We start from the raw sequence: 27430 nt of genomic DNA, 5'->3' as shown, positions 1-27430 counted from the left end.
AGAGTTAAATTTACTTGCCTCTTCTTTAATATATAATAGATTATGAGACTAGAACTTTGAATAATATTTTACAGAAGAAATTCATAGGATTACGAAGCTTAGATCTTCAGATGTGTGGAAATTGCACAAAGGATTCCACTGTCTGACTGGGTTCAAGCGCTAACCACAATAGAATATAATAAAATAGCTTTAGATGTGATCGCTCGGCTGATTCTATAGAGGCTGTTGGCCGCTCTGGCTACAGCGAGCATAAGAAATAGCTGGTAGCCAGTTAGGATAGGATATTCTAAAGGTTGTCTGGTAGAGATTGCTTTAAGCAACAAGACCGCCTTTTTTGTACTATTTTATATATAAGTTGTGAAATTGTAATGTTTTCTTCAATGGTCCAAAATAAAGAGTATTCTATTCTATTCTGAACCAACAAAAATATTGCTTTTAAATTATAAATACGCTTAATACCTACATACTCCAAAAGTCAATTGACCAACATCTTCTGTGTCTATGTATAATGTATTTTTTATTTATTTATTTAATCCTTTATTGCACAAATATAAAAATAAGTGTACAAAGGGTGGACTTAATGCTACAAGCATTTTCTACCAGTCAACCCACAGGAGGTGCAAGAAAATTTTATTATAAGGTGTGCAAAAAGAAAACAACACTATTACTACAAAATTAAAACAAGTCACTTAATAATAATTACCAAATATAATATAAAATACGTAACTATATATAAGTTATGAATATATAAATAAACATAATATAAATAATATATACCTATATATATATAATATATAATACCTATATATATATATATATATAAACTATAATATATATTATTATATAAATATTAATATTATATAACAATAATTAATTAAGAGGTTCAGGAAAGAGCTATCAACTAACTATCTTACTAAGGTAGTGAGTTCGAGTAAGACGCTTAAAAACGTTGCGAGACGGAGCTTTCCTAATGGAATCAGGGAGATCGTTCCATAGACGCACAGCCGTGACCGCGAAAGAGTCAGACATAAAACCAGAGTGGAAGGAGGGTAGGGCTAAAATTGAATTATGAGAAGAACGTAAGTCTCTGGTATGAGTGTCAGATAGAAATTGGAACATAGACTTTAGATAAGGTGGGGTATTGGGCTCGTGGAGGATAGAGAAGAGAAGACAAAGGATACGCAGGTTCCTACGGTCACGGATGGGGAGCCATTTCAATTGAGCGCGGTACTGTGAAACGTGATCATATTTACGCAGCCCAAAAACGAAACGAATGCACGTGTTCAATAAGCGTTCAAGCTTATTGAGCAAAGCTTCAGTTAGGTCCAGATAGCACACATCCGCATAGTCTAAAATGGGAAGAAGAAGAGAATTAACAAGGGCAAGTTTAGTGTGCTGGGGAAGGAAATTTTTTAAGCGAAGCAAGGAGTGGAGTGATGCGTAAATTTTACGGGATACCTTATCAAGTTGCTGATCCCAACTTAGGTTTTGATCAATGATCAGGCCAAGATCATTCACAGTTGCAGAAAAAGGTACAACACGACCATCAAATTTGACTGGTGGCACCGCAGCATAGTCGAGACCCGATAACAGCCTTGAACCACCCACAATGATGGCTTGACACTTACTAGGGTTAACGGAGATGCCAAAGCTACGAGACCATCTTAATATCTCCTCGAGATCACTATTGACCCTAGCAATGCCAGCATCTAAATCGTCTAATTTGACCTGGTTGTAGATCTGCAGGTCATCGGCATACAAGTGGTAGGAACATAGAAGATTTGAGGTGACTAAATTAATAAAGGTTGAAAAAAGTAGAGGAGAGAGGATGCCGCCTTGAGGAACACCAGCAGACAAGTCAGCCCAGTCTGATATATCAGAAGGACCGCAACGTATTGCCTGTTGGCGACCACGAAGATATGAAGAAAACCAGCTAACAGCGGGATCGGAGATCTTGTGACATCGAAGAACGGCAAGCAACAGGTCGTGGTCTACGGCATTGAACGCATTGCTAAAGTCCACCAGGACCAGTACTGTTACCCGCCGATCCTCCATGGCACATCTGATGTCTTCAGTCACCTTAAGCAAGGCTGTGGTGGTACTGTGTCCAGAACGAAATCCAGATTGGAATGGGTTCAGGAGACCACCATTTGAGAGAAACATAGTCAGCTGACGATGCACAATAGACTCTAGGATTTTAGATAAGAAGGGTAGTATGGAGATAGGACGGTACTCGTTGGGAGCGGTGGGTGCTGGGACTTTTGGCAGAGGAAGGACGTAGGCTTTGAGCCAAAGGTTAGGAAATTGGCCTGAGGAAAGGGAAAAGTTAACAATATGGGTTATAGCGGGGAGTAGGATGTCAAGAAGGGTTGTGATCATAAAACGTCCTATGTTATCATGTCCCACAGCCTTGGATTTCAGCGAAAGAATGATCTTTTTGACCTCGTCCCGAGTTGCTGGTGCGAAATTAAAGGAGTCAATGTCCGGCGTGGGAATTGTAAAATTCTTAATATTATCTAAAGATAACCTTTTGATATCAGGATCAAGTAATGAAACTGAAGTGAAGTGGAGGTTGAGATCGTTGATATCAAAGGGAATACGTGTATCCTGGTTAGGAGGTTTGCCCACGCCAAGAGTCCTGAGGAATTTCCAGGTACCTGCAGGCGAAGAGAGTTCAATTTGTTCAAATATGAATCGGCGTTTGGCGTTCCTACACAGCTTGTTGCACCGATTCCTTGCAGCTCTACAAGCGGACCAATTTTCATCGGTACGGTCTTTTTTAAAACGACGAAATAAACGGTCGCGATGTGCCATAGCCTTGCGGACAGTGTCAGTGATCCATGGCGAGGGACGGTGTTTTAATCTAACCGGTCGGACTGGGGCATGCTTATCAAAGATGCTTATCACATTGGAGCATAAGAAAGCGACCTTATCATCAATGCTAGGTAGGTCCTGCATATCACTCCATTGGATAGACGAAGCATCTTGTCTAAGCTTCTCCACATCCATCTTCGCAAAATTTCTTTGTAACAATACCACTGGTTTCGTTTTTGGGGTGCGTATTAAATATGAACAGAAGATGAGATCATGCCGAGAGAAACCGGGGGCTAGATGTTGGCCATGATTAACGACGAGGGAGCTATCGGAAGTAAGGATCAAGTCGAGAAGAGTGTCAGTAGTGTTGGAGTGATGAGTGGCCATTAACGGCATGACTTGTAGATTGACAGAATCGACTATGGAGAGGAATTTACATGAACGAGAGTCAGTAACAAGGAGGTCAGTGTTAAAATCACCCAAAACTAAGTGGTGTGTGTAGTTGGCTATATGGGTCAAAATCAGAGAGGTGAGCATTTTAGGTTTTCAAATATCTCAGAAATTAAGTTTTATTTTGAAGAAAACTAACAAGTGGAGTCTGTTGTGACATTTGTCATGAACATAGCCTGTGATGAGGCACGCACAAAATTATATATTTTAGAAATTATACCTGTTAATAAGAATAATGACAGGGTCAAGAGTCATTTCGGGAACACTTTTAATTATTTTTTTAAATAATAATATAACGAACACGTTTAAGAATCCCCTTCAAGAAATAGTAATTAACCTTTTCCTAAATCAGAAAATATTATTATTTTGATTTTTTTCATAATGAAACCACTTATTTTTCAAATTACTCTCCATAAATTTCCAATTTGTGCAAATTTCATTCCATAATTTCAATTTATTGTATACATTTTTGCACTACGTTATATATTAATAATATTAATACAAAGGTTTCAAGGTAATTTAATGCTGTATATGCAAGATTTAATTATAGCATTACATAATAGTGACTTATTTGCCGTTTTTGTGATGTTCCCGAAAATGATGGGAGTGTTCCCAAAATGACAACGATGTTCCCTAAATGACGTTGACCTTCCCTAAATGAACGCAAAGCTAGGTTTTTGGTACATTTGGTGTATGAAAATAATATAATCATCATCATCATCATCTCAGCCATAGGACGTGAACTGCTGAACATAGGCCTCCCCCAATGATTTCCACCTTGTCCGATCGGAGGCGGCCCGCATCCAGTGCTTCCCCGCGGACTTGACTATATCGACCGTTCATATCGCGAGGGGCCGCCCAACTGTTGCCAGTACGTGGTCTCCACTCGAGGACTCTTCTGCTCCACCGATCATCAGTCCTTCGAGCAATGTGTCCGGCCCACTGCCATTTCAGCTTACTGACTCGATAAGCTATGTCTGTTACTTTGGTTCTTCTACGGATCTCTTCATTTCTGATTCGATCACGTAGAGACACGCCGAGCATAGCCCTTTCCATAGCTCGATGCGTGACTCCGAGCCTATTCAAGAGGCCTAAAGTTAGAGACCACGTCTCGGCACCGTAGGTCATCACTGGCAACACGCACTGTTCGAAGACTTTCGTCTTGAGGCACTGGCGAATTTCGGACGTGAAGACGCTTCGTAACTTCCCAAACGCTGCCCAGCCAAGTTGGATTCGCCGAGTGACCTCTTTCTCGAAGTTGTATCTTCCTAGTTGGACTGTTTGTCCAAGGTAGACGTAATTTTCCACCACTTCAAGAATCGAGTTCCCTATAGATATTGAGGTGGGCGCTACCTGAGAATTGGCCATGACTTTCAACTTGTCCATATTCATCTTGAGGCCTACCTGTTGGGAAACGCGATTGAGGTCAGCATTTTGCTGAGGTCTTCCAACGATTCTGCCATAACCACGATATCGTCGGCAAACCGAAGGTGAGAGATGTATTCGCCGTTGATTGCCGATTTCTTTTCAGTCTAGGAGCTTGAAGACATCTTCCATCGCATTAGTGAGCTTCAGAGATACTTATAAGATCTCCTTGTCTTACACCTCTCTGCAATGGAATTGCTTCCGTAGTCTGGTCCTGTACTCAAACTGACATGGTGGCGTTTCTATACAATCACTTCAACACTTCGATATACCCGTAGTCAATGTGACACCGTTGTAAGGCGATAGACCACAAACGCTAAGGTTCTATTCTATTCTCTGTGGGGTTGCAAGTACCTGCACCTGGCTCTCTCGAGTGGAACCTTTGCGCATATCCCCAAGGTCTAAACTGCCTTCCTAAGCTTGGACCATTTCCCACCACGCTGGTCCACTGCGGGTTGGTGGGTTCACATATCTAGATGTGCTAAATATAGATATGCAGGTTTCCTCACGATGTTTTCCTTCACCGTAAGAGCGATGGTATACATTGTCTCTCTCTCTCTCAGCCTTCCGTAGTCCACTGTTGGACATAGGCCTCTCCTAACGATCGCCACCCCAAACGGTCACCCGCCATCTGCATCCAGCGGCTTCCCGCTACCTTCCGCAGATCATCAGACCAACGGGTTGGGGGGCGACCGACACGCCGTTTGCCGACACGGGGTCTCCACTCCAGAACCTTTCTACTCCAGCGGTCGTCGGCTCTGCGGGCTACGTGGCCAGCCCATTGCCATTTCAGCGTGCTAATCCTTTTGGCTATGTCGGTAACTTTAGTTCTCCTGCGGATTTCTTCATTACGAATCCTATCTCGCAGGGACACGCCTAACATAGCCCTTTCCATAGCACGCTGAGCAACTCTGAGCTTGTGGATAAGCCCTTTGGTGAAGCACCACGTCTCGGCTCCGTAAGTCATCACTGGCAACACGCACTGATTGAAAACTTTTGTTTTCAGACACTGAGGTATGTTTTCAGTGAAGATGTGTCGTAATTTCCCGAACGCTGCCCATCCGAGTTGGATTCTACGAGCTACCTCTTTATCGAAGTTGGATTTACCTAATCGGATCACTTGTCCTAGGTAGGGATACTGATCAACAACTTCGATGGTGACACCTCCTACAGTTACGGGCGATGATGAAACATGTTCGTTCGACATGACCTTTGTCTTGTCCATGTTCATTTTCAGCCCAACTTGTTTAGAGGCATCATTGAGGTCTGTGAGCATTTCGCCCAACTCCTCCAGCGTTTCCGCCATAATAACTATGTCATCAGCAAATCGTAGATGAGAGATATATTCGCCATTGACGTTAATGCCCAGTCTTTTCCACTCTACAAGCTTAAAAACATCTTCCAGTGCACAGGTGAACAGTTTCGGAGAAATAACATCTCCCTGTCTCACGCCCCTTTGCAACTGGATCGGTTTTGTGCTATGTTCGTGTAATCGAACTGACATTGTGGCAGCATTGTACATACATCTCAACACCTCGATATAGCGATAGTCTATATGGCACCGCTGAAGGGATTGAAGCATCGCCCAGAGCTCAATAGAATCAAAGGCTTTCTCATAGTCCACAAACGCTAGACATAAAGGTAGATTATACTCCTCGGTCTTCTGTATAACCTGCCGAAGCGTGTGTATGTGATCTATGGTACTATAGCCTTTTCGGAACCCGGCTTGTTCGGGTGGCTGGAAGTCGTCGAGTCTTTGCTCGAGACGATTCGTAATAACTCTCGAAAACAGCTTGTACACATGGCTCAGAAGTGCAATGGGTCTATAATTCTTCAATAGGGCTTTGTTGCCTTTCTTGAAGAACAAAGTCACTACACTTCTGCTCCATGCCTCCGGGCTTGTGCCTTCGAGTATGACGGAATTAAACAGCCTCCGAAGTGCTATTAAAATCGGTCTACCGCCGGCTTTCAGAAGTTCTGTCGTTATTCCATCATCTCCCGGAGCTTTGTTGTTTTTTAGCTGTTTGAGAGCTATACTAATCTCGTCTAGACTGACGTCCGGAATATCTTCGGTATAGTGTCGGGTGAGTGGCGCTCGGCTGTCGTGAGCACCGCTGGTAATAGGGTTTTGTGTTGTGGTGTATAACTGTCCGTAGAATCTCTCAATTTCTCCCAGAATTTCGGGCACTGATGAAACGGTGTTGCCAGTGTCGGTCTTCAGTTGGGTCAACAGAGTCTGCCGAACAGATCGATCTCTAGCAAAGACTTTGGAGCCCTTGTTTTGCTCTATTGCGTCTTGAATGCGCTTGCAATTGTAGCGTCTCATATCGCAACGTCTTGCTTTGGCGATCTGTCTGTTTAGACGTCTGTATTCGACCATATCAACTGAAGACTGCAACCTCATTTCTCTCCGTTCTCTTATGAGACTCAGAGTCCCATCTGAGAGTTTTTGAGGTCCTCGGTTGGTTCGGGACGAAAAATATTTCGATCCTACCTCTCGGACAGTTTCCACAAACCTATTGTTTAAATCGTCAACTGTAACGCAATTCTCTAAACATATCAGGCGGTCGCAAAGCTCAGACTGAAAGCTTTCGGGATCCTGGATTTGAGCAGGAGTAGGACGGAGCATGGACTTCATTAGACGGGAGCGTTCTATTTTGCAGTTTATATTCAAAGTGCCTCTTACGAGTCGGTGATCGCTGCCGGTCTTAACCCTACTGATCACTGAGACATCATTGAATATGTGCTTCTTATCCGTCAATATGAAGTCGATCTCGTTTTTAGTCTTCCCATCGGGGCTAATCCACGTCCACTTCCTTTGTGGCTTCTTCTTGTAGAAGGAGTTCATCATATAGAGGCCCTCCTTCTCCAAGAAGTCAGCCAGCATTTGCCCACGATGGTTCCTGACTCCAAATCCATGTGACCCCACTTTCGTCTCGCCGCCTTCTTGTTTTCCGAGTTTCGCGTTAAAGTCTCCCATCACCACCGTGAAATGAGTAGTGAACTTACGCAGGGCAGACGATACGTCTTCATACGCAAGTTCGACCTCATCATCGGTGTGCTTAGATGTGGGTGCGTAAACCTGTATGACCTTCATTGAGTATCGTTTAGATATTCTCAGGATGAGGTACGCAACCCCGTGTCGACACACTTCCGATTTCAACGATGTTGTTGACGAGGGACTTGTTGACGATGAACCCGACACCCCCTTGGGACAGTTGGTCGCCCTCCCGGTGGTACAGCAAGTTTCCGGACTGGAGAATTTCCGTATCCTCTCCCTCTCGTCGGACTTCGGATAACCCTATAATGTCCCATTTTAACTTGCTGATTTCCTCTTCCAGCTCCTCTATCTTCACGTCTTCCCTCAGTGTCCGTGCGTTATATGTTGCCAGGTGCAAGGGTCGGTTGGGCTGGTAGCCGACTCTCTGCCGGAGATTCTTCGCACCCCCTGCCCCGCCGTTACCGTGACCGCTACCGGAGTCCGGGATAGCGGGGCTGCCGGGGACTGGGGGCCGGGGCTTTGTTTTTTCCATCATTAGGAGGTGTATTTGCCATAATCACCGCGCTTGGCAGGCGTGTTGGTGATTCTCCTTTTTTACGGCGGGAGATCGCCGCCTCTGCTAGGAGAGGAGGTCGGGTCGATTTACCGCCGCCCGACATTCGGCGTTGTCACTCGTTAGCACCACCCAGGGGGCACGTGTAGGGTAACTAGGGTTTGTACCTACGGACGTGAGCGACAAGCCCCCCTTTGTAATTGTACTTAAGTTAAAATAACTCATTGGTACATGTCAGCGCCGAGATTTGAACCCGCATCTCTTGCGTGAGAAGCGGGCGCTTACCCGACTGAGCTACCAACGCTAAGGTTTTTTCGGACGCCTTTTTTGACTTCCTTTTCTCTTCATTTTCATCGTTCTCCATCTTACTCGTACTAAATGGATACCTAAAACCAAGATTTTGCATGTTTATGGTTTTGTAAGCATTAAAGCATCATTTTGCCCAAAAAAATGGCATTTCAGGAACGTAGGCGTCATTTCGTGAACATCTGTCATATACCAGAACGTTCCCGAAATGACCGTTCCCGAAATGATTATTCGTTAAATATTTTCATGTCTCGCTTGACGCCGCCATGTTAAATATTGGTTTTAGAGATTATGAACAAGTGAGCAACAATATTTATAAGAATTTTGCTAAAAGTACGCAAATTTTCGAAAAACTACTTACTAAAGAGCGTTCCCGTAGTGACAGGGAATTAAAGTACGCTTCACACATATGAAATTAAAAGGTACTTACCAACAAAATCTAATAAAAAAAAACGAAAACACAACACACGCCTTTTGCTTTGAATTGTGAACTTTACACTGCTGCTCGCTAACGCCACCTGGCGTGTGTTGTTTTATTTACATCGACAGATATCCACCACGTTCACGGAATGATTTGATAAACGACGGACAGCATTTGAATAGCCAAAATATGAAGAAGTTTTACTTGTAATAATGTAATTTATACGTGTATTCTTAATTTAATTACACTAAAAGCCAATATTAAAATATGACAGTTTTAAGTGGTAATTTAAAAAAAAATTACTTGTCTGAACTATGAAACATGGTATAAGGACGCATTCCCGGAATGACGATTTAGACCTTTTTTGTTTAAAATCAAATAAAACTTACCATAGCGAAATAAATATGCTGAGTGCGCTGTAATTATATGCAAACAACCTTTATTTTGAAATAAGTATTTTAGTAATATCATGTAATAAAATGAGGAAAAACTTTGTCGGAACCATAATGCTCACCTCTCTGATTTTGACCCATATGATGTTCTAGGACGGATTCCAAGGAGGAGAAGTAATCATTAGTAGGTGGGCAGTAGACCACACCAAGGAGGAGTTTGCAACCGAAGTTAAGCTCTACGAACAAGTATTCAGCAGGAGCATTCCTAGCGGGTGAAGATGCAATAACCTTGTATGGAATGCTGCTTTTTAGGTAAATGGCAACCCCACCCCCTCTACCACCCACGCGATCGTTACGAATTAATATGTATCCGGGCAAAGAGTATGAGGTGGAGGGTAAGGTGGGTTTAAGCCAACTTTCTGACACCAGGATAGCATCAGAGCAACCAGAGGAGAAGGTGTCAAGGAGCTCACTGAAGTGTGCGGGAATACTCTGAGCATTTATGTGACAGGCGTTGAAGTTTTTATGTAACGGTGCAAACTCCTTAGTCAGAACAGCGCTCAGAGTGAGGTCATCGTCAGCACTTAAGTAAGATAGCGATGAATTAGCTGAAATAAAAGATTCATTATCGGTATCAGACATAAATAAATAGATATATTATAAAATAAAATATCAATAAATAATAAAATATAATAAATAATAAACAGTAAATACTATCAAGTGACGTTAAAAAAAAAAAAATTAAGCCAAAAAAAAAAAATCGAATCACTTTTATATTAAGGAATAAAATTAGCCTGCACTCTCCTGCTGGCTGAAAGTAAAACAAAAAAAAAGATAAAAGAGACAAAGACCAATAAACAAAACAAAAACAATATTAACTACATTAGCTACATTGTATACAAGAAAATTATTAAATGAGATTAATGTTCTGAGGCTCAACATGGTTGTGTTCACAGACACTGACAGATGACAGTTGACATTGACAGTAATAACTTACAATTAGAAAAGAGGTTAAAGAGGTAACTAGAAAAATTAATAAGAAAAAATACCTTCAACTTGCAAGATAATAATTAAATGAAGCTAGAAAAGAGAAAAGAAAACGCAAACGATCAATGACGTGCAATCACCGCTTGTCCCTCGAAGCCGCCGAGCCAGCAGTCTTGCTCCTGGTCGCGGGCGCCGACGGCGCAGTACGACCCTTAGGAGAAGAGCCCTTGTGCTGGGAGGACGCCGGCTTGGCAATGGGAGCCTTGACTGCCTCCTTGGCTACTGGAGTGACGGCGGGGTGCTTCTTGCACAGCTCATCTAGCGCCGCCTCGGTCAGCACCTTGACCCGGCTGTCGTCGGGCAACCTCACCATGACGGTGCCGCTCCTCGTCCAGCAGCTGCTGATCCCGAAGTGTCGGCGGGCGCGAAGAAAGATGCGCTGACGAGGCTTGGTCAGGAACTCGCTAATGACGACCTGACTTGACTTCAGCTTCGTTTTGCTCATCCATATATCAGATTTGGACTTCAAATTGCCAAACTTAACCAGAATCGGTCGATTGGAATCAGGCCGTCGAACACCAAGCCTGACGCAGTGTACAATTGATGCTTTGTCGAAGTTGGAGATCCCCATCACAGAAACTGCCATATTGCAAATCAATGCCGCAGGACTTTCACCATCATCCTCTTTAATGCCAGAGACGAGTAGGGCATTCCGGCGGGTCTGGCTGTCCATCTCATCAACCTGTGCAGCGATACGGAGAATCTGATCTTGAAGCAGTCGCAGCATGGGCAGTACTGTCTCCTTGAAGCTGCAGTACTCCTGTGTGAGTTCCTCAAGGTCCGCCTTCTTAGTGGATGAACTGAAACTCCCAAGCCTTCTTTCAAATTCATCCATTCTGGCGATTACAGTTCTCTCCAGACTCATTTGTGTCTCTTGAAGTGCTTGAGAGGAGGTCATTTTTAACTTGATGTTATTGTTTTGTGTCAGTTGTAAGGTCAAACAAAGGTCAACCAGCAGGTACGAGTGCTATATTATTATAACATAGAGTAAATTGCCCACTAACAATTATCCACTGAATTTGTCTATATTATGTTTTGAAAACACACTATTATTTTCAATTACTGTTAATTTCTACATTAATTAATAATAAACAATTATAAGTGATGTGTATACTTTTTTGCACCCACCCACCAAAAAAAAAAAATAAAAAAAAAAAAAAAAAAAAAAAAATTTTTTCTTACTTGTCGTAGATTTTGAGCAACCTTGGAGTGTCTTTTTATATGAATTAATTTAAAAACTAAGTTATAAAATAAAACATAATGACAAATGAAATACAAGCAAAAATGTTTGATTTCATAATTAAACCATTTATTTTGGCCGTAGTTTAATTGTTTAATAGTATTGTATTATAGTATTTTAATTAAAAAGACACACAAAGATTTTTTTACCTTTTTCGCCAAATAAGAATGAATGCAGTATACAGTTTTTAAGTATACCGATCGCTAATTTGTATTGACAATGATTTTCGTTTTCAAAGTGCATTGGGTTTGACCATGATTTGACACTAATTGCTTCGTAAATTTATGTTATTTCATATAAATAAATTGTATTGCTTCTAATAATATGATCTAATTCTAACACTTTTGAAAAATACCCCTTGCATCATCCTCTTTTGGTTTTTATAGCACTTTTGCAACTTTTTCCAATATAAATAGAAGTAAAGCTTATCCAATATTGTAAAACCTCCAGAGAATATTTTTTGATGCTTTATGCTTATGAGCGTATAAATTTTACGGTAAAAATTTTGGCATTATTAAATTTGCCAACAGTGGCCCTGGGGTGTTGTTGTGTGGAAAATTGGTTTTGATTTAAACAGAAAACATTAATAATGTAATTATAATAACATCATGTTCCTGATATTGCTGAAATATAATTTTATTAAATTTAACAATCACAGGCACTAATGTATCTATAACCTGCATTCACTCACTTATTTTACATACTTTTGGTTCAGTAGTAACGGCCCGTTAGTCAGTGATTGAATAGTTTAGATTAAAAATATACGAACGAGATGGTCACATACGAAAACAAAGCAAAAAAACTGTCCGCGTCCAGGGTTCCGTAACTTCGGTACCGTTAATGAAATAAAGGGTATTGACAATCGGACAACAAAGTGACCTCATAAGGGTCCGTACCTGTTGATGTACGGAACCATAAAAAATTGAGCTACGCATCGGATTTAAATTTTATTCCTTCTGAAAAGGCTTGGTAGCCGGATCGGATCGCTGGTAGTAGATGCAATGTTTATTTGTATATGAAGGAATGGTTATTAACATGGAAGAAATCTTAATACAGATTCCGGCAAAGTGACATCTATTGATACCCATTTTACATCTGAACACCTTCCATGGATTCTTCTAGAGAAATTGCACCGGTGCAAAGCGGGGGCGAGTCTCTAAAGTAGTTGAGTACTTCACTTTATCTATAAAACGTGCATTCTCCGATAAATAATCCATTAACGGTCGATATCAACTTCCGATCTACAAGCGGGAGAGATGTAAAGACCACTCTACGAAGGTGGATTTTTAAATGCATAATTTCAGGTTAATATTTAATTCTTTCCACACGGGAGGGTTACTCTTGTTTTTCAAAAACATCATAAATATATGAAACGACTTCAAAAACTAAAAACTACGAAATAATTTTATTTTGAAACCTTTTTGAGACCAATTCTTTTGGTCAGATTTTTTTGTAGCGCAATATTTTTAACCGACTTCAAAAAAAGGAGGAGGTTCTCAATTCGTCGGGATCTTTTTTTTTTTTTTTATATTTTTTTTATGTATGTTCACCGATTACTCCGCCGTTTATGAACCGATTTTGAAAATTCTTTTTTTGTTGTATTGGGTTGAGCTTCCAGGTGGTCCCATTTTTTTTTCAGAATTTTATCTCACCCCCAAGGGTGGGTAAAGGGGTAAAAACAGGGTATGAATTTCAATTTTGGGCACATATTAACCGATTCTAATGAAATTAAGAACGTAAATATAGTTCTTATAACAAAAAAATATGATGGTGACCTTGAGCTGATCTGATGATGGAAACGGAAGGCAGTCAGGGGAACTCCTCAACGGTATATAGCAACTACTTCGTGTTTAGGCTTGAATGATTCGTATTGATTAGTAGGACATTTTGGTATCATTTGCACCTTACTTTTGATTGAAAATTATTACAAATAAAGTAAAAACTATTAAATAAAATAATAATTAAAAAAATTAAAAAACCGACTTCAAAAAACCACTAAAATGTAAGAAATAATTTAAGGTTTACACAAATTCTACTCGTATGAGACAGTACAAATGTACCTAAGCAGGAACTGTTCTTTTTTGAAGTTGGTGCCATATTTCTTCAGATTACTTTGTCACCGCACCAACATCAAAAAAGAACAGTTCCTGCTTAGGTATATTTGTACTGTCTCATACGAGTAGAATTTGTGTAAACCTTAAATTATTTCTTACATTTTAGTGGTTTTTTGAAGTCGGTTTTTTAATTTTTTTAATTATTATTTTATATATTATGAGTTAGGGTCAGTCGACAGCATTGCGATTAAAAAAGCAGATAATTACATGAATGGCGCGAAAAAGTCGCATCACAAATAATTGCTATGCGCGCAGGCCCTAATACCCTGATTACACATATACCGAGTAGAGTGAGACAGTATTCTCGGCAGATCCTCAGCCAATGGACGGCTAGCAATTATAAATAAATAAATAAATATGTGCGGACATCTCATACACGGCCATCCGACCCAAAGCTAGGCAGAGCCTTATGGGTATCGGTCAGCTACATAGATACACAAATAGATAGATAAATATTAAATATAAATATCAACACCCACGACCCGAGTACAAATATCTGTCTTTAAACAAATATCTGCCCCAGCCGGGAAACGAACCCGGGACCTTCGGCATAGCAGTCAGGGCCACTAGCCACTATGCCATTCGACCGTCATGACCGAGTGCTTGGCCGAGGATACTGTCTCGCCACTCTACTCGGTAGGTGTAATCATCTAGAGTGAACCCCCTGGGCGATATTGGCTCAGTAGATGAAACCACGGCCCCGTGTGCACATTCAGAATGCATGTTGAAAGCGCTCGTAAACCGCCCTGCATGAAACTTTCTTCCCGCTCCTAGACATATTAATACACTGCCGGGCAATGAAAAAGTTCCACTCACAAAATTCCGACAACAAACGACCCCTTATTTTTCAAAGATTCAATTTTAAATTGGAACAAAATATTACCGATTTTAGTTGGTAATATCCTAATGCTCTGATAAATGTACTTCAATGTTGCAGAAGACGGCATTTAGCTAGCCTTTTCCGTTTAGAAGTAATTTAGTGCTTTTCTGAGTGGAACCTTTTCATTGCCCGGCAGTGTACAAGCAATTTTACAAGGTTTTATGTTTAACGTTATGTTATGGTTCAATTTGAAGACCCGCAACTTTGTTTAACCAATTTGAGTCGAAACCGAGGATGTTGCCGCGCACCCTTTTTATGACAGAAATTATAGGATGCTCTGGAATTTAACACTGTAGAAGAATGTATTAACTTGATATCTGTGTCTATTATGTAAGTCAATGTAATTGACACTGTGATGATCGTAATAACATACTAGTAGATGGCCTAATCATCATCATCATCATCAAAAAACTGCCGGATTAGGGTCACTGATCAGACGATAAAATAACACTTATTTACCTATTACTACGAAATAGCGACGTCAATTCATAAACGTTAAGTTTTCAATCGATCTCTTCGGTTGCCATAGAGTTTTTAGGTATTCGATAAAACTAGTGTTCCACTGAAAGAACAGTATCGGCTCCGTAACATCGTTTTCACTGGCGGATTTTATACGAGTGGGTACATAAATTATAACATTATAATTATATTTATATAATGACGAGACGATACAGTGCCATGTTTAAAAGTATGAAGCGAAAGATACACTCACGGGCAATGAAAAAGTTGCACTCACAAAATACCGACACCAAACGACCCCAATTTTTACAACCATTTAATTTTAAATTTGAACAAAATATTACCGTTTTTAGTTGGTTATATCCTGCTCTGTTAAATATACTATAATTTTGCATAAGGCGTCATTAAGCTAGCATTTTCCGTTAAGGAGTAATTTGTTGCTTTTCTCAGTGGAACCTTTTCATTGCCCGTGAGTGAATAATGCTCTCGAACAAAATTTACTGTAGCCGCAACGCATATTTCAAAGTTGCAGCCAATCAGAAAAGTGGGTTACCTGGTTATGCTTTATTAAAGAGATACAAGCACAACTCATCAGTAGAAACCGGGAGCCTGTAGGAGCGTGCGCGTTATTTAATGTAATAATGACGGAGTTTATAACTCAATCATTGAGCCCACAGTTTTAATTATTTTGCAGGTAAATTTAAATTTTGTTGCGTAATTCAATATACGGGTCGTGAGGGCGCTACACTAAATTGCGTTTGCTTGTTGTGTTATTATTGTTATTGATAAGTGAAAAAACAAAACCTCATCTTAAATTATTACTTAAGTACCTACGTATTTTATAAGTTAAGTAGGTATAGCTTAAGTATTAATTTAAGACGATGAGTGTAGGTCCCTGTACTTATATAGATGTAGATTTGCTACTGCAGCTACAAGTCCTTTGATATTTTTTGAACATTCTGCACTTAAATGTTTATACTATGTAAGCAAACAAACTCGAACTTTTTTTTTTTTTTTTTTTACATAGCCTATTTGGTTTCCCACTGCTGGGCAAAGGCCTCCCCTTTTTCCTTCCACACCCTACGATCCGAACTTGTATAATAATAATGAGCTTGCAAAAATTCACTTGCCACTTCACGTTCAATATTATTCAGATGTAAAAATAGAACCGAAGCGAATTGCAAAGAAAAATTTACATAACAACGCTACCAGTTATTGTTATAGGAATAAAATGCAAGCCCTGGTGGCTACCAATGATGCTTTTTCCGCATAAAAATGCTTTTAAAGCGTTGATTATCTTACTAAAGGAATATGATTTTTTCCAAAAAACTGCTTTACATGGCGGGATGAGTGGTGGCAGACAGATTCTGCTCAAACTTTTGTTTAGGTTTGGTGGAATAGCCGTGGCATAAATCAACGTATAATAAAATAAAACTTACTTAGTCTTTATAAGCAGTATAATTTCACCAAAACGCATGACACATTTAAAGTACATTGCACTTTTATGTGTTACTAGCTTCGCTTCGCCTTAAAAAGTTTTCCCTTGGGAACTCCGAGATTAAAAGTAGCCTATGTTCTTTCTTGGGGTCTAGACTATATGTAGGTATACCAAATTTAATGCAAATCCGTTCAGTAGTTTTGGCGTTAAAGAGTAACAGACAGACAGACACAGTTACTTTCGCATTTATAATATTATATATATATATATGTCGCAGGCAACTGGTTTAATCTCCTGTTTGATTGAACCACTAGCCCGTTCATTGGATAGCGCTATTCAGTTGTATGACTAAAGGACAACTCGTCAAGTCGTTGATTGTAACGTTCGACGTCTTGACTGAGCGTCATTCAGCGAAGTCGTTGAATGGGATATATAGTATAGCAACTTTGTAATGTCTGGTTAGGGTGAACATCCCCAGACAAGAGTCAACAAAAAGACTATGTTACAAAGCTCTTATCTCACAAATTAACTAAACAATAACAATAAACGTACCTTCATATTGTTCTTCATAATTATCCTGTTTCGCCACTTTTTTTCTTTGAAACTATCCGCCCGCGGCGTAATAATAGGTAAATCCATGTTGTCACACTATTTTAACACAAATAAGGCACTTTAAAGTTAATTTATTTGCAAAAAACTAACAATATAGGTGCTTTTTGTGTCAGCTGTTAGCTGTTAGACGCCATATTTGTTTTATTCACCACCTGACTGATTTTAAGTCAGCTAACTAGTTGGACGTTTTGTGACGCTTGTACAATCAACGTTCGGCCTAGTCATACAACTGAACAGCGCCATCCAATGAACGGGCTAGTGGTTCAATCAAACAGGAGATTAAACCAGTTGCCTGCGACATATATATATATATAATATATATATATATATATATGAAGTATATTCATTATATTAAGTATTAAGTATGTTAATGAAAACGAGCTGTGGTGGTAGTCTCAGAAAGCCTCTTTGCATCTCATTCCAGTGGTCGTTGACGATATGGAATGTACGGTGGCCTGCGCCTAAAAGTATACAGGCGGAGTTTTTAAAATAGCGATCTCAAGCTCACATGCTGCTCAAGCACATCCACATAAACACCACTGCTACACACATCACACACAACACGTCCCCGGATTTATAACAGATGTAGCTGGTCCCTTCATCATCAGGAATCGCTATTTTAAAAACTCTGCCTGTATACTTTTAGGCGCAGGCCACCGTACTAATTAATTCTCCTTTTCGTTTCCTCATAATCATCCAGTGCTGGACACAGAGGCCTTTCCCAAAGAGTCATTGAACATTCTGTCCTTCCTCATGCAATGAAATGCATATATTCCTATTGATATCGTAAAATTCCAATTTCCTTTTCTATTAAATGAAATGTTATATCACAGTAGGTACATACGTACGTACGAAGAAGAGAGTAAAAATAAAATAAAAAGCAATACGGTATGCCGGCACGCCGCATTTGAAAACTATGTAATCCGAGGATTTGTACAATCCTAACGTTTTGGGGTTCCGTAGCGAAACTATTAATATATTTTATTGCAGTTTAAGTAGTATTGTAAAGATTTGTTACTCTTCATGATCCTGATATAATCAGTTCTCCAATCCAATTTGTATACGGTATTTCTCGAGCCGGATCGATCTACGTCTATCACAGGATTCGATAATATTTTTGAAACTACACAAACATATGGAAAAAGAACAGTCTCGTCAAATGTCACTGTCAAAATGTAAGGAAAATTTGTAAGTTCCAAAAGTGACATTTGTTTTTTCATAATTAAGGGCGCCTTCAAATTAGTCGCTAATTGTCGCGCGGAAGCAGCGCGACTGCAGCGCTGCAGCCGCGCTGCTGTCTAAATTCCATATAAATTATTAACGCGCGACTGCAGCGCTGCAGTCGCGCTGCTTCCGCGCGACAATTAGCGACTAATTTGAAGGCGCCCTAACCCGTACACGAGCAGGCAAGCACCCTAAACTTCTAATCAGTATGTCAGTTTAAGGTTTGGAGTTTGGGACCGTTTGTATTTCTCTTTACTGTTTATAAATGTAGATGTATTAACCCTTCTACTGAGGTTTAATGATCTTTCTTGGTTAAATTTAGCATTAGGTATTAATATACATTTTGTTTATAAAATAACAATTTCTCACTTTTTAAATCTACTGAGATTGTGTAGCAGTACGATAAATTAATTTCATTGTAGAAGAAGGTGGTAAAAAATATTTATATAAGTAATTTATTTATAATTTTTACTATGCACTTACAAAAATTCAAACCACTCAATCCAAAAAGAAGCTGATGGGATTCGTTTTGTATGGGTGCTTCGCTACTGCTGTCAAGTGTCACATTTTTTTTTTTTTTTTTTATTTATTTATTTATTTATTTATTTATTTATTAAGCTTACATATTAGTTGTAGTTTTACAATGAGTCCCACAAAACTGTTTGTATACAATTTGCCTGTGGGATCGGAGTCTAAATGTCAAAGTCGTCGTCATCTTTAAAATTATATAATTTGGGACTTGGACATAATAAAACATGATTATCATTAAGTATCATGGTGAAACTGCGACTCAATTGTATTAATTTTGTACATATGAGAATCAGGGCTCTAATACCGATAAGACTTGGATAAATCGGTAGGTTTGACCGAGGCTTAATATTTAATTCGATGTGCCACAGAGATCTCGGTTGCCTACAGGTTTTACATTCAAATAGCTTCTAAAGCTGTGAAAAGAATATAAATGAAGCTTATCTGGAGTTTGAGAAATGTCTAGTCGGTTTTAAACGTTTCTTGTTGCAACTTCAGGTATTAGGTAAAAAATAGATGTATTGATTCCTAACAACTATAATTTTTATATGCTTATAAAGTTCTAGGCTTTGTCATACCTTAAGTATTCAGATTTATGGCACTGAGCATAAAACCGATACATTTTTTTTTTCTGTTTTTTTGTTACAGATTGGAATATTCAGGAAGGAAATACGAGTAAATGACATTTGTGCTAACATGTAAGTATACTATATACCTCTATTACCCATCTATCTTAGGTTAAGTATGTCTCGCCTGAACTATGTACAATTAATAATTATATGTAGGTAGGCTTCATCCGGTAACACTAATTTGTAGTCAAAAGTGATAATAATTATGTAGGATTCGCAAGCATATATTATTCTTTACATTCTAAGGTAAATTGAAGATCCCAAAATAATACTGCAGTTATAGTTAGGTATTTCACGCCATAATTAGGCTGCCCGGGCCTCTAGTAACTACGGGTTTTCCGATATATGAAAACGAAAAAAGTTCAAGTTTTCTCCTGTCATCTGCATAGGTACATTAAGGGCCAGTTTTTTGATCCCTTGTTAACTCAACCATTGGTCAAAAATGGCTACCATTAGTTAAAAACCAACAAAATTCGTATGCAGCTGTCATGCTTGACAAGTGACTTGACTCATGGTTAAAGTTGACCACGGATCAAAAAACTCGGCCTAACTTTTACAGTTTTCGACAAACTATCAAACCTGTACTAGACTACCTGGTATTATTAATAACTGTGAAAGGAAAAGGTATTTCCAAACAAAGGTAAAATATGACCTTTTTAACGGCATAATAATATTATTATCTTTGTTGTCGGTCAACAATCAAAGTGAAATAAGTCAGCGCGCCGTCAAAATGGCGATGGGCATATTGAGCAGACATTTGCCATTTGCCTAACGACGCGGATGGCTGCAAATGAAAAATCTGCCCAAAGTGACACGAAAAAAGAATTTTCACATTCAAATAAGGGCCGGATTCTCTTGAATATTTAAAATGGTGAGAGTGATATCATTATCATTAATGGATAATATCTAGAGAGATTGTCCTGCAGTAGATGAGTTTATTGTGATAATACTTTATTGGCTAGAGGGGCACCATAGCTTATGAAAAACAAAGTTGTGAAGCGCTTCTGTGCTAACCAGCATAACTCTATCCTGTTGCATCGCGTTATTGGATTGCAACGTTCTCCGATTCATTCTTTTTGATACGTAAGTATAGCTAGAGTGACCTTCTTTAATTTAACAAAATTATATTTGTTGACACTTAAATGCACACTATCTAGATCTAGATTATGTATTAGTAATTGTGATGTCAAGCTTCTTTTAGATTAAAGTCAAATTCATCGGTAGAGATTAACAAAAATACTCATACACTCTCCTTTTTATATGTGTTAGAATTATTTACACTGTTTTACATAAATCAACTATCAAGTTGTATATTAGAAAACACCTTGCACAATGACCAGTTGTTGTACATCGATTTCTGTTTCCCAATGTAGTTTCAAACATTGTATGCTATAATTGGAACCGTAGCATTGTGCACTAGGAATATCAGAGGTCTAACCACATCTTTTGTTGAACACTGTGCAGCTATGGCAGTATACAGGGTGTTGCAAAAAGGGTATATTAAGCCGAAACCTACATGTGCAGCATGGTATGTCTAAGCATGAAACTGAAATCAGAAATTGGAAATTCGCGAAAAAAAAAAAAAAACCATAGTAAAGTCAATTTTTTTTCCAAGTCACGTGACCAACAAAGTTTCTATGGAAAATGAATTTTTTTTTTCGCGAATTTCCAAATTCTGATTTCAGTTTTGGGCTTAGATATAACATGCTGCACATGTAGGTTTTGGCTTAGTATACCAATTTTGCAACATCCTGTATATAGCATAAGTTTAGTGCAGGCTGGTATTGAATGATGACTGAATAAACACCACCAGGACACTAGGTACTTATATTCACTATTACTGTGTAAACTAATATCACGAAAACTAATAAATATAATAATTGAATTCCTTGGCTACCAACTTAATACGAATAGGCACGGTATTGCATATCTATATTATACACTCACGGGCAATGAAAAGGTTCCACTGAGAAAAGCACCAAATTACTTCTAAACGGAAAAGGCTAGCTTTATGCCGTCTTCTGCAATATTGAAGTACATTTAACGGAGTACCAGGATAGTACCAACTAAAATCGGTAATATTTTGTTCGAATATTAAATTAAATCTTGGAAAAAATTGGGATCGTTTGTTGTCGGAATTTTATGAGTGGAACTTTTTCATTGCCCGGCAGTGTAGTATCTATATGCACTGACATGACGACCGAATGGCGTAGTGGTTAGTGACCCTGACTACTGAGCCGATGGTCCCGGGTTCGATTCCCGGCTGGGGCAGATATTTGTTTAAACACAGATATTTGTTCTCAGGTCTTGGATGTGCCCGTGAAATGGCAATAGGCCCGCCCCCTATTACATTGGTTGGGACTAACATTACACTCTGGCGAAAAGTGGGTGCAGCAATGCACCTCTGCCTACCCCGCAAGGGAGTACATTAGTACAAGGCGTGAGTGCGTGTTTTTTTTTTATATGCACTTTTTATTACATGGCATACTTATGAAGAGTTTGGATCAGAGAAATCATAGTAGTTCATGACAATCACGTTCATGACAATAGTTGAAAGATTTTACCGACAAGTAAAATACAAGACGACCGAATGGCGTAGTGGTTAGTGACCTGACTACTGAGCCGATGGTCCCGGGTTCGATTCCCGGCTGGGGCAGATATTTGTTTAAACACAGATATTTGTTCTCGGGTCTTGGATGTGCCCGTAAAATGGCAATAGGCCCGCCCCCTATTACATTGGGACTAACATAACACTCTGGCGAAAAGTGGGTGCAGCAATGCACCTCTGCCTACCCCGCAAGGGAGTACATTAGTACAAGGCGTGAGTGCGTGTTATTATTATTATATAAAATACAAGGATTCAATAACTAAGAAAAACTGCAATCATAATATTTTATTATTACGTCGCAAAATAACATTTGAACGCTAAAGTTTTCAAATCGTAAACAAAAGCGCAGTCATCCGTACTCCAAGAACAGCGAAGACATACGGTCTAATATTCAAACTCTATTCACAAGTCTTCTCGCAACTTAAATTGGAATGTTAGAGCAATTTGTCTTGTTTGTTTGAAAATAACTTACATAATACATTTAACTGAGTTGCTTATACAAAATAGTCTTATTTTCTATACCTAAATGTGGTCTGAGCGTGATTCGTGCGACGTCATTTTTCTAACATAAAATATTGGCTTACAATGTTTTTTCTATATACCTACAGACTGTATAACTGGGCAGGGCATCTGGCAAGGTGAATAGGTGACAGATGGACCAAAGCATTATCGAAGTGGTGGCCAAGGGAAGGGTGGCGATCAGACGGTAGACCACCGACTTGTTGGTCCGATGACATTGGGAAAATAACTGGACAAAACTGGATGAGTTTGGCACAGGAGGACCGTGGCGTCACATCGAGGACGCCTATACCCTGCAGTGGCTTGACATAGGCTGATGATGAGAATATGGGCACCAATCAAATGTACCTACTCGGATAGCTAGGTATAAGCGGCAGCGGCAGAGCTGTGAATCATTATATTCGGCACGCTAAAGTGACCCGTTGACCTCCAGGGTCAAACTGTATACCTAGATCCATGCGTTTACTACATAAACATTCACTTCTCTTCCCACATAAACACGATATGACAGCGCTTCGTAAAAACGTCTCCTTCCAACTCGCAGGAGTTCAATAGGAGAGAGAGAGTGGCACGACGTCGTATCGTGTTTATGTGTGTGGGAACCCTTACTCCGACATGAGTCTGGGGCCACTCACGTGGAACAAACGCTTAGGCAATTAGGGCACCGACGGGCTTGTGTTTTGTAGGTTACACGGGAGCTTCCAACCCTTTCATAGCATATATCTATGAATGAACATGGATAGGCATATAAAGACTCTGTTCGCTTGTGATGGTATTGAACAAATTCCGTATTTGATAAGAGCTATAATATGGTAGGTTGGTATATATTCTTAACATACTGTTTTTCGTCGTAAAAATTTACTTTTTTACTTTATTTGTTTGGTCCGTGTTTAATTATTTGTAATATAGCATGACTCCTATAATTTTTGATTGACAGATCCTTATTCCTTATAAATAAAGTTGGCTTTTATAGGACTCATCCAATAAAATTTTACAAAGTATAGACAACATACTTATAAGAAAAGTATGACACTTCCGCTTTCGAATAGGCGGGAATGTTATTTTAATTCGCCGAGTGGACGTAGTCGGGAAAACTCACCCATTTCAAATTGCCTTTGACACTCACCTGAAAAATATCACCTAAAATATCAATTTTCCTTGTACCCTTCCCTGAGAAGCATTTTAAATATGAATTTAAATATTTTATAGAATTTACCCGCTCGTCGCCACTAAGAGGCTTTTCAAGATTTACTTTGTATTTTGTTTAGAATTTTAAATATGCGAGGGTGCTGGGGCTATCAGAGAGGCGAAATGCTGTGGAAAAATTGAAAAACTTTTAGAATGCTGGTGGCTTTTTTCAGACAGACTTTTTTACAGGGTCTGAAACTGACGGGTTGATTTTGAACACACATAGAAGAAGAGAGGTGTTAAGCTGATATGGGTTGCTTGTGACGGGTGCCTCTCTGCTCTCAATCTCGTTTAACACTGACGTGGCTTTCTAGGTTTGTAGATTGCGCCATTTACATGAATGATAAATATGTTATCATAATGTAGGTAATTAATTGATGTGGTCCTCAGTTAAGAAAACAGAGGGACAAGTGTAGGTTTTTCTTAGCCAATTCTTAGCAGTGGAAATCGACTTAAATTTGTATGGCGTGGAGCTAGTGCAGATAATATTAAATAAATAATTAAATCCATACCTAGCAAAACAGGTTGTCAAAATCTAGTCACTACTCTTATAGTATACTACTACTCTTGTTTGAGAGGATCATCATACAAAATATTATACCATGAGGCGGAGTATCATTATATACCATGCAAATGAGTAATCTCTGTGGTCACAATAATATACCTACTTAAATTTAAAACAAATGAAGTCGGAAACAAACAACCAATCGTAATAAAATTACACAATAAATAAAAGAGCCCTTTTCTGACCCAAGCTTAGGTCGAGCAGTGTTTTATTTTATTTTATCGGCTGTACATTTGGAAGCACTCTGATTAGAATAACATTAAATCTTTTCGTTCAGAAACATATTGGGATTTAACACCGGGCAAAATAAAATTGATAAACAACTTTTATTAAATCTAAAAATATGCCTTTTTGAAATAACTTTGCAGTTATTATACAACATTGTTGGTTTACTGTAAGCTTGCATAATATACAAGGCAAATTTAACACGATACAGTGTAATAAGGTTTTTTTAATCATTACGTTGTTTGTTGAGGTTTTAATTACGTTGCTCCCGTTCTCAGGGAAAGTTAGATTATTATAAAGAAATCTATTCGCTGGAGTTTTAACAACGGACTTAATGGTTGTGGCTGCTTTTTATAACTTTATTAAAAGAAAACTTCTTTGCGTTTATAACCCCTCGATTAGATCAAAAACTTGGAAAAAACTAATTTAATGCATCGGACACTTTTATTATGCCTTCATAATATATTATGTACTTGACTGGATAGTCATCAATGTGAACAAATTATCTAGGTACTAGCCTTTTTTTCGTTAGCATCCTTTTTCTTATATACAGGGTGGCCCAAAGAGTGACGTCCAAAGGAAAATGTTTGATTCCTTAGGTCAAGGGGTAGCCAAATCACCCCATGTATGTTCAGCAATTTTTAGTAGTTTAGGTTATTGATTGATGCATACACTTATTGAGCAATACACTATCTACATCAAATTTTCTATAAGTCAAAAAAGTGACAAATGTAAAAAATATGACATCTGTCAAAAAGTTAAACATGTCAAAAAAGTAACTTTTCTCAAAAATGTGACATCTGTCAAAAAGTGACATCTGAATGAAACAGAGAAGCGTATAGGCGACTTAAAGAAAATTTCTTGGGTAGATGTAGGTTGTGTATTGCTGTGGGAGGTCGCCATTTTGAAAATTTATTGTGAGTAAATGTGTAAAATAATTATTTGAGTTTATTTATTTATTATTAATAATACAATTATCTCATAAATCTTACAACTCAGTCATAAACATTTTACTAAGAATTTCCATTCAAAAATGTAACTTAAATTAAAAAAATAGTAAATAATTTTATTTTCCCTTTAATTTGATACATTTTCTAACTGAATTAGTCCTTAGTAATGACATAACAGGAATCTTTCAACTTACTGAAACAATTGACTAATGAGGTAATTTCCACCCAATTACCTTTGAAGGCTGTTTTCTGCAAATAATGCCCCATTAAGCAATATTTTTTTTTTATTTTTATGTTATTTTGGAACCTTGCAGAGTTTTTAAAATTAATAAGGGACCATGAGAATATCTATTTCAGTTTTTAATTTCAAGTTGAAAATTCAGAGCAGTCTAGCTCGATGATATAATTTGAACTTTCGATATAAAAATAACTAACTTACATTACAGCTAGGAAGCTGAAACTGTTATGGTTAAAAGAACAACTTAAGAGGATGACACAAAAATAAAAAAATATTTAAAAAAGTTATCCAAAAAAATAATAAAACATAATTGATCTACTGAGGTCGATTTTCGTAGAAAATTAGTTAAAAAAATCATAACTCCTAAACTACAAAAAATTGCTGAACATACATGGGGGTGATTTGGCTACCCCTTGACCTAAGGAATCAAACATTTTCCTTTGGACGTCACTCTTTGGGCCACCCTGTATAGTTTTTGGATCATTCTGCGAAACTTTTGTTTACGAATTTCTAAAAGTGGTAGAACATAAAAACCGACTTCAAAAACCACTAAAAAGTAAGAAATAATTTAAGGTTTAGACCAATCCTAGGTCACAGTATAAATATACCTAAGCAGGTACTGTTCTTTTTTGATGTTGGTGCGGTGACAAAGTAGGTAGTTAATCTGAAGAAATATGGCACCAACTTTGAAAATGAACAGCTTAGGTATATTTGTACTGTGACCTAGGATTGGTCTAAACCTTAAATTATTTCTTACTTTTTAGTGGTTTTTTGAAGTCGGTGTTTAATTATTTAAATTATTATTTTTCAAAAATAAGATCAAAAGTAAGATGCAAATGATACCAATATGTCCTACTCGTTAATATGAATCATTCAAGCCCAATCACGAGGTAGTTGCTATATACCGTTGAGGAGTTCCCTTGACTGCCTTCCGTTTCCATCATCAGATCAGCTCAAGGTCACCATTATATATTTTTGTTATAATAACAATATTTACGTTCTAAATTTCATAAGAATCGGTTGATAAGTGCCCAAAATGGAAATTTATACCCCAGTTTTTACCCCTTTACCCACCCTTGGGGGTGGAATAAAATTCTGAAAAAAAAATGGGACCACCCCTGAGCTCAACCCAATACATCAAAAAAAGAATTTTCAAAATCGGTCCATAAATGGCTGAGTAATCCATGAACATACATAAAAAAAATACATACAGACGAATTGAGAATATCCTCCTTTTTTCGAAGTCGGTTAAAAAGTAGTTCACATTGACCCCCCAAGACACGCACTTTCGCCCTATCATACCAATTAACACCTTTAAGTGTATAAAGAAAGAAAGAAAGAAAATTCATTTATTTCTAAGACACACAGAAACAACACATACATTTACAGGAAAAAGTAATAAAAAATAAGTAAAAAAAATATCATGAATTGTGCTTCTCGGTGCCGAAATGGGCTCTAGCTCAGCTGGATGCTATGGCAGGTATACTAAACCACACCATAGCGCTGGTTTTCATACGTAAATAACGAGTACGAGTAACATCTAATATTTATAGAGCCGTGATTCATCCGGTGACATTTTGCAAGTCATGCGTAGTGCAGACGTA

General features: G+C 38.5%; 1 protein-coding gene across 2 annotated transcripts in view; it reads left to right on the top strand.

The window, feature by feature from the left end:
• The window catches only part of LOC105383672 (receptor-type tyrosine-protein phosphatase kappa), a 128468-nt gene that overhangs the window by 20038 nt on the left and 81000 nt on the right, over positions 1 to 27430 (top strand). For both annotated transcript variants that reach the window (XM_048627876.1, XM_048627874.1), the window contains exon 2: positions 19553 to 19602. The gene's annotated coding sequence lies outside the window, so the exon portion shown is untranslated. The remainder of the gene's footprint in view (positions 1 to 19552; positions 19603 to 27430) is intronic.

The sequence above is a fragment of the Plutella xylostella genome, chromosome 19 (genome assembly GCF_932276165.1).
Source record: "Plutella xylostella chromosome 19, ilPluXylo3.1, whole genome shotgun sequence".
In the NCBI taxonomy this organism is placed as follows: Eukaryota; Metazoa; Arthropoda; class Insecta; order Lepidoptera; family Plutellidae; genus Plutella; species Plutella xylostella.
The sequence above is the reverse complement of the archived record's forward strand: the minus strand, read 5'-3'. Positions and strand labels throughout refer to the sequence as shown.